Consider the following 8514-nt stretch of genomic DNA (forward strand, 5'->3'; position numbering starts at 1 on the left):
TGAAGGAATCGAAGAAATCTCTATTATATATTGTTTTTGAGGCAAACGAAGTTAGTTGCTCCAAACTCATTATAACTTCTGATTCTGCTGCTGTCTCAAGTATCTTCAAAATGTTATCTCCCTCATCAGTCTCTCCCTCATTATCGATATGGGAAGCTTTCATGCCTCTTTGGAGATCAGAAATAATGTCTTCTATCACGACAAATTATCTATGGTTGTACCATTGGATCGCTCCAGCCTCCATTCCATCCAATCTCCTAGTAGATCCATCCAAATTAAAGCCATCTAGCTCACTCTTTTGCTTTGCTAACAAATCTATCAACTCATTGTAACCCTTGGCCCAGACCATATTGCCTAAGGAATATGCTCCTTTTGAGAAAGCTTGTTGCCCAAGTTTCGTTTCTACAACAACTGTTTCTCCAATTTTCAAAAACTTAGGGTTCACTCCATTAACATTGCAAACCACAAACTTGTGAAAATCATGTGTGGCAGCAGAAAGGCGAAGAACCTTAACATAGTATGCTCTGTTTATGCGTTTCCCAAGAAAAGATTTAAGAACCCCATTCTTTTCCCTCTTGATGTATTCAAGGTAATTAGTGTGGATAACACCAATAACATGATTGAACTTAGAAATCCAGTGTTTACCATGGTGATACCAGTTCAAACGTTCCGGTTCTTCTAAAATAACAACATCAGTCTCCTTTAATGAAATGAATTGCGAAGTATCTCCCGCTCGTATTATGCTTCTTCGTTCTTTTGAGAACTTCCCCGAATAAAAGGATATTTTAAAATCAGCCTTAAAGCTAATCATATCCTCAACGCAGCTACGAATATAACTTTCCTGCTCTTCTACTAACTCAAAGAGACACTCTTGTGATACATTAATTCTTGATCTGACTTGCAAAGCCATGGAACCACTAAAGTAACATTTTGTTTTTCAGATTTTGCCAAATATGCAACTCCAAACGGTGGATTGACAACATTGTCTCTCATCCATGGAAGACTAAGAGTCATCACGATGGCAACATGCCTCTTCTCATTTGATGGACTATGCTTTGGTAAGTCTGTCCAAAAGCCATCCTTGTAACAATGCCTAGTGCTTTGAAGGACACTTGCTATCCTTACAACCAATTCATTCACATCCACATTTTCAACCATCTTATTAGATATAGCTTTTCTAACTCCAAGGTGATCTGAAATTGGCCCAGATTGCCTAACAAAACATGACAACAATCCCGAGACATCAAGCGGTGGTACTTCCTTTGAATGCATCCATTTCTTTTTGTCTGAAATTTTCTGGTTGACCACTAGTATAAGATTGGTTCCAAGCAGATCTTTCTGTTTGTTTGGGGTGTTTTAGGTCCAAGGTATAGTAGTTATTGGGGATCTAAAGGTTGGGTTAGGTTTCAGATTGTTTGGGGTGCTTTGGGTCCAAGGTGTAGAAGTTATTGGAGATCTAAAAGTTGGGTTAGGTTTCATATTGTTTGGGGTGTAAGATTCCATAGCAGAATGGGTTTCAAGTTTTAAATCAGTGATGAAACATGGTAGAGAGTAAGACTCAGTAATGGAAGGGTTTACCTTCTCCATTTGAAGTTGTAGAGCTTCAAACTGACTCTCCTTGACAATTTCAGCAGTGACCAGCTTCCTTGGAGAAGGCTGCTCTAACACATCTTCAGTTTTTCCTTGAAATTTGAAATCTGCTAACTCCAATTTCTGCTCAGACTTTTCATCAAACACTTGGGGTGCAGCTGAAGAAGGGTTTGTAACTCTTTGAAATTCTCGAATCGATTGAACCAAGTTTGATAATGATTTGCAGACTTGTTCATCTTTCTCTTGTTGCTTCTTGCGAAGCAGTTCCCATTGTTCATCAAACCGTTGTTGCCGTTCGCGAAACTTCCTGCGGAACCGTTCCATTTGTTGTTCAAAGTCTTCCATGGCTGGAGGAAAGCTATCTCTGATACCAATGTCAGGATTAGGAATTCTGACTGTAAAGGGTTAGGGCAGATTTAGAAGTAAGGGGAAGAGAAGAATAAGATGGAAGAGAGACACAGAGAATTAGAGAAGAAGAGAGTAGGGAGGAGAGGAAATAGGAAGGAAGAAAATAAACTTCATTGATAATATTCTCCCTACAAAGGCATGACCCTTAATATAGGAAAAGTACTACTGATTGTTGAAACACCTTTCTACATGATTTTGATTTGACAAAATTATTTGAGTAATGATAAAAATATTCTAACACATTAAATTTAAATGCTTTGATTTATTACACTAATGTGTTTGTTCAATGTTGAGTTTAATTGTTTATAAGACATTGAGATCAAAAAGCCCAAAGGCCCATAAAATGGAAGTCAAGCCCAAGTCAACACATCAAGACCATTCGGCTCAAGAGTTCACAACGAAGCCGTATCAAGTAAAACGACGACTCAGAAAGAGAAGGATCGAGAAGCCTTCGTGGCAAAAGCTTCAAGTAGAAGCGGCTGAGTTGGACGACAATGCAGTCTGGACAGCGGCAGACAATGTTCAACTTCTAGACAAAGTATTTCTACTTTGGGAAAAGTTCAGAAGGCGCAGGAAGCTGTCTCGTGGACTTTTCCTTAAATGTCGAAACATTCTGCCGAAGACTGACGAAGACAGAAGATGCGTGAATCCTATTGGCCAACGACGCTGAGCACGCCCAGAGTGACAACGACAGGAAGCCGTTTCCCTCCAACGGTTATTTCGAAATTCGAAATAACCAGGTGCCTCAAGTGTCACTATATAAAGGCCATCCATTTTCTTTAATCGATGCAGATCTTCAATTAGTCGAAACGCTGACCAAATTCATACTTGAAGTTTCTGTGAGAAAAGCAAAGCAAATACCTTACACCAATTCTTAATCTTTGTGTAAAAGTCTAGAGTGATTTCCAATCATCTAAAGTGTCTTAGCAATCGTTGTTTAGGACAAACATTTTATCATTTCTAGAAGAATAGAAAGGAGAGGCTGAGTACTCGGTTATAGTGCTCAGCGTAGATATAGGAGTGAGTAGAGGTATAGAGGAAGGTACTCTTGTTATACTCAGCTTCTATCTGTAAAAGGTTTCATGCTCTACCTTTAAAGATCTCAGTAGAGAATTCAAAAATCTCGGAACGAGTTTCGGGGACTGGACGTAGGCGGAGAGGCCGAACCAGGATAAGTCTGCTGAGTAACATCTTTCTAACCCTTAAACTCCTTTGATATATATTGCTTGCTATAAAACTGACTAAGTAAAGAACTCACGCTGAGTTAAGTTTACTAAGAAGCTGAGTTCAGGAATAGACTCTAAGAGTTATTTCCTGACTCAAGTAAAGAAGCAGACTTAGTCACAAGTTGACTAAGCTTGTGTCTTGAATCTACTTAGTGACGTTGTGTGAACATTTTCATAAGAAAAGAAGTCAGCCTCAACGGACAAATTTTTAAATAGTTCCTATCCCCCCCCCTTGGAACTAACTTGTCACGTTATAAGGGACCAACAAGTGGTATCAGAGCTTAAAAGCTCACTGAGCAAGGTTTAACTACCTTGAGCTGATCCCCACTATGGCTGAGAACAGCACTCGGTTTCTCCCAGGAAATCTGACAACTCAGATTTTTTCTGAGGGTCTGTCCATAACTCGGCCTCCTCTATTCTTCGGGTCTAACTATACCTTTTGGAAGAATAGAATGAAAAATTTCATTCAGGCAACAAATATGAGTGCATGGCTATCTATAGTCTAAGGCCCATTTGTTCCTGTTGAAACTATTTATGACGGTTGTCAAAGCTGAGACTAGATGGACAAAGGATGATCTCAAGAAGCTACAAAATCATGTTTCGGCTATAAACATGCTTCACTGTGCTTTAGATGCTGCAGAATACAACAAGATTTCAGGTTGTGAGTTAGCGCAGGAGATTTGGAAGAAGCTGGAGGTCACCTATGAAGGAACCAACAAGGTGAATGAATCCAAGGTCAACCAGCACATGAGGTTGTACGAGCTGTTCGAAATGAATGATGATGAAGGAATCTCTGATATGAACGCAAGGTTCACAAACATCATCAACGAGCTCAAGAGACTTGGAAAGATCTTCACTGAGGAAGAGCAAGTTAAGAAGATTCTTAGGAGTCTTCCTAAAAGCTGGCAAGCAAAGAAAACTGCTGTTGAGGAAGCTCAAGACTTAACCACCTACAAGTATGATGAACTCATTGGCTCGCTGCTGACCCACAAGATATCAATGAAGAACTTCGAGGTGAAGGAGAAGTCTGAAGACAATAAGCAAAAGTCTCTTGTCATGAAAGCTGACTCCACTGATGGGAGCTCAACAGACGATGAAGAAATGGCTATGTTCACTAGAAAGATGAAGAGGTTGTTCAGAAAGAATGACAAATATTCTAAGAAGCCTTACAAGAAGTTTGATAAGTACAAAGCTGAGTCCAGCGACAATAAGTACAAGAAGGACGGCTTAAAGCCCATTACATGCTTTGAATGTCATCAAACTGGCCATATCAAGTCAAGCTGTCCCACACTGAGGAAAGAAAGAAAGAACAGCAAGAAGGCAATGGTGGCAACTTGGAGCGATAGTGATGAGTCTTCATCATCAGAAGCTGATGCCACTGAGTCAGCAAAGATTTGTTTCATGGCTGACGAACTTGCTGAGCCATGTGTTTCTGAGCATGCTGACCCCTCTGTTGCATCTGACTATGAGGAACACTCAACTGAGGTAATGTCACTACCCTTGCTCAGAAATGAAATGGTTAATGCCCTGAGTGACCTCTACACACTTGTCAAAAAGTGTAATAAAAAGGTTAGAGCACTCAGCAGGCGATGTGACGAGGTTGAGGAGGTCAAACTGAGTGACCTTCGATATATTCTCCAGGACACTTCAATTTTGCATAGTAATGTAGAAATTATGCAAAAGTTTGTCTCTGAGGTCCAATCAGATTCTAAGAAACAGAGAAAGGATGTCACATCAATTCAGAACCAACTTAAGGTTCCGAATAAAAGAAATATTCCTCTGAACACTGAGTACCGAAGTACTAGTCAGCAGAGATGGAATCCTCAGCAGAATGTCCAGTGTGACTTCTGTGGGAAGAAAGGACACACCACAAAGGTGTGCTGGCACGCTCAGCACTGGGCTGCTGACCAGTTAGTGAGACATCCTAAACGGAAGGTCAGCTGTGACTTCTGTGGAAAGAATGGACACACTGTCCAAGTATGTCGTCATAAAATGAAATATGATACTTTACCTGTTGAACCTAACAAGCAAGGACCCAAAAAGAATTGGGTACCTAAAAGCAACTAGCTATATTGCAGGTAAGCCGGAGGTGTGCTGAGAAGTCAAAGATGTGGTACATTGACAGCGCATGCTCGAGGCATATGACTGGTGATGAAACTCAGTTCATCACATTTGTGCGTAAACGAGGAGGAAGTGTAAGTTTTGGAGACAACAAGAAGGGTAAGATAGTAGGGTCAGGAACCATTGGTGGTAATCCTACTATTGAGTCAGTCTCCCTAGTTAGCGGACTCAAATATAACTTACTCAGCGTAGCTCAGCTATGTGACATTGGGAGAAAAGTTATATTTGATGACACTGGATGTAAAATATTCGAGGGTAAAACAAATGAGTTAATTCTAACTGCCCCTCGTATTGATAACGTCTTTATACTGAACTTAGAAAAGAAGCTTTCAAAAACTGTATGCTTAGTGTCAAAGGAAGAAAATTCCTGGCTATGGCACAGGAGACTTGGTCATGTAAGCATGGACCTCCTGGCCAAATTAGCAAGAAAGCAATTAGTTGAGGGACTGCCAGAACTTAAATTTGAAAAAGATCAATTATGCCACGCTTGCCAAGCTGGAAAACAAACCAAACAATCTTTTCATAGTAAAAACATTGTCTCAACTAAGCGTCCATTAGAGTTACTACACTTGGATCTCTTCGGTCTAGTCCAGCCGCTGAGCTTGGGTGGAAGAAGATTTTCCTTGGTCATTGTAGATGACTTTTCTCGGTACACTTGGATCATCTTGCTGAGTAGCAAGGATGAAACCTTTGAGATGTTTTCAAATTTAGTAAGAAAACTTGAAAATGATAAAAACCTTAAGTTGGCTCACATACGAAGTGATAATGGTGGAGAATTCAAGAACCAACAGTTTGTTGAATTCTGTGAAACCAACGGTATTGACCATAATTTCTCTGCTCCTAGAACGCCTCAACAAAATGGGGTTGTTGAAAGGAAAACAGAACATTGGTTGAAATAGCCAGGACAATGCTGAGTGAGCATAGGCTTCCAAAGTACTTTTGGGGAGAAGCTGTCAACACAGCGTGTTATATTCTTAATAGGGCTCTAGTTAGACCTATACTAAAGAAAACCCCCTACGAACTTTGGAAAAGGACGAAAGCCCAACATTGGATACTTTCGTGCCTTTGGTTGTAAATGCTTTATCTTGAATACCAAAGACAGCCTAGCTAAGTTTGACTCAAAAGCTGATGAGGCTATCTTTTTAGGCTACTCAACAAACATCAAAGCATACAGAGTTTTCAATAAACGAACTCAAGTCTTAGAAGAGTCAGTACATGTTGAGTTCGATGAAACTAACCCTACAGGAAGATACCAGCCGCTGACCGAGGATGATCCACACTCAGCACCCGCTGACAAAGAAACTGCCGCTGAGTCATTTCCTCAAGGGCTGACCAAAGGTAAAAGTGAAACTCAAATTACTTTCACTGACCAATCTACACCTGCAGAGATTGTTGAAACACAACCAACGCAAGACATCAATCTACCAAAGGAGATTAGGATACCAAGAGGTCACTCAGAGAGTGCCATTCTTGATGCCGATGAGAATACCCTGATGACGAGGAATCAACTCAGGAGATACCTCAGCAACGTAGCATTCGTCTCTATCCAGGAGCCAAAGAATTTGGCTGAAGCTGAGTATGATGAATTCTGGATGAATGCAATGCAAGAAGAACTTGATCAGTTCAGACGAAATGAAGTATGGGATCTGGTGCCAAAACCAAGAAGCCAGAAGACCATAGGAACAAGATGGGTCTTCCGCAACAAACTGGATGAACAAGGGAACATGGTTAGAAACAAAGCAAGACTTGTAGCTCAGGGCTATAGTCAGCAAGAAGGTATTGACTACGGTGAGACCTTTGCCCCAGTGCCAAGGCTAGAGGCTATTAGAATTTTATGTGCATATGCAAGCTATATGAACTTTAAACTGTTTCAAATGGATGTTAAGAGTGCATTCCTTAATGGAGTTATAAACGAGGAAGTTTATGTTAATCAGCCTTCAGGGTTTGAGGATCCTAAATTCCCAAACCACGTTTATAAGCTCAAAAAGGCTCTGTATGGCCTCAAGCAAGCACCACGTGCTTGGTATGAGAGGCTGACCAGTTTCCTGCTGACTAGAAATTATGTCAGAGGTAAAGCTGATACAACCTTATTCATTAAGAGGAAGGGTAAAGATACCTTGCTGGCTCAAATATATGTTGATGACATTATTTTTGGTGCCACTAACGAGTCAATGTGCAAGGAATTTCATAAGCAGATGCAGACTAAGTTTGAAATGTCAATGATGGGAGAACTCAATTTCTTCCTTGGACTTCAAATCAAACAAGGGAAAAATGGCATCTTCATCAGTCAAACTAAGTATGCTAAGGAGATATTGAAGAAGTATGAACTTGAGAATTGTAAGTCAATATCTACCCCAATGGGCACCGACACTGTCCTCTGCGCTGATGAGAATGGTAAGTCAGTAGATAGCAGATTGTACCGAGGTATGATTGGTTCTCTACTTTACTGAACTGCTAGTAGGCCGGACATTCAGTTCTCGGTATGTTATTGTGCTAGATATCAATCTAACCCTAAGGAATCCCATTACATAGCTGTAAAAAGAATCCTTAGATATTTGCAAGGCTCAGTGAATGTAGGTTTGTGGTATCCCAATACTCATGATTTCACACTTATTGGATACACTGACGCTGACTACGGACGAGACAAGCTTGAACGAAAAAGCACCTCAAGAGGATGCCACTTCCTTGGGAGCTGTCTTGTGTCCTGGTTCATCAAGAAGCAAGCGTCAGTAGCCCTGTCAACCACTGAAGCTGAGTACGTTGCTGCTGGAAGCTGTGTTGCTCAAGTCCTATGGATTAAGCAACAGCTTGAAGATTTTGGCGTTCGGACTAAAACAATTGAAGTCAAATGTGACAACAAAAGTGTCATTGACTTATCAAAGAACCCAATCCAACATAGCAGGATGAAGCATGTCAGCATAAGACATCACGTACTCAAGGGAGAGATCAAGCTGACCTATGTCCCAACGGATGAGCAGCTTGCTGATATCTTCACAAAGCCACTGGCTTGTGAGCAATTCAACATACTTAGAGAAGCCATTGGTATGTTTAATCCTCTTCAATAAATTTCAAGTATAGTATGCATGCTGAGTGAATTACCATGCTGAATGATTTATGCTATTGCATGCTGTGTGGTTATCTTAAGCTGAGAAACTAAGCATAAGAATTA

General features: G+C 40.6%; 1 pseudogene; it reads right to left on the reverse strand.

Annotated features, from left to right (window-relative positions):
* Positions 1 to 205: 205 nt before the first annotated feature.
* LOC136222848 (digalactosyldiacylglycerol synthase 1, chloroplastic-like) lies at positions 206 to 1935 on the reverse strand (annotated as a pseudogene).
* Positions 1936 to 8514: the final 6579 nt, after the last annotated feature.

The sequence above is a fragment of the Euphorbia lathyris genome, chromosome 3, assembly GCF_963576675.1.
Source record: "Euphorbia lathyris chromosome 3, ddEupLath1.1, whole genome shotgun sequence".
Classification (NCBI taxonomy): domain Eukaryota; kingdom Viridiplantae; phylum Streptophyta; class Magnoliopsida; order Malpighiales; family Euphorbiaceae; genus Euphorbia; species Euphorbia lathyris.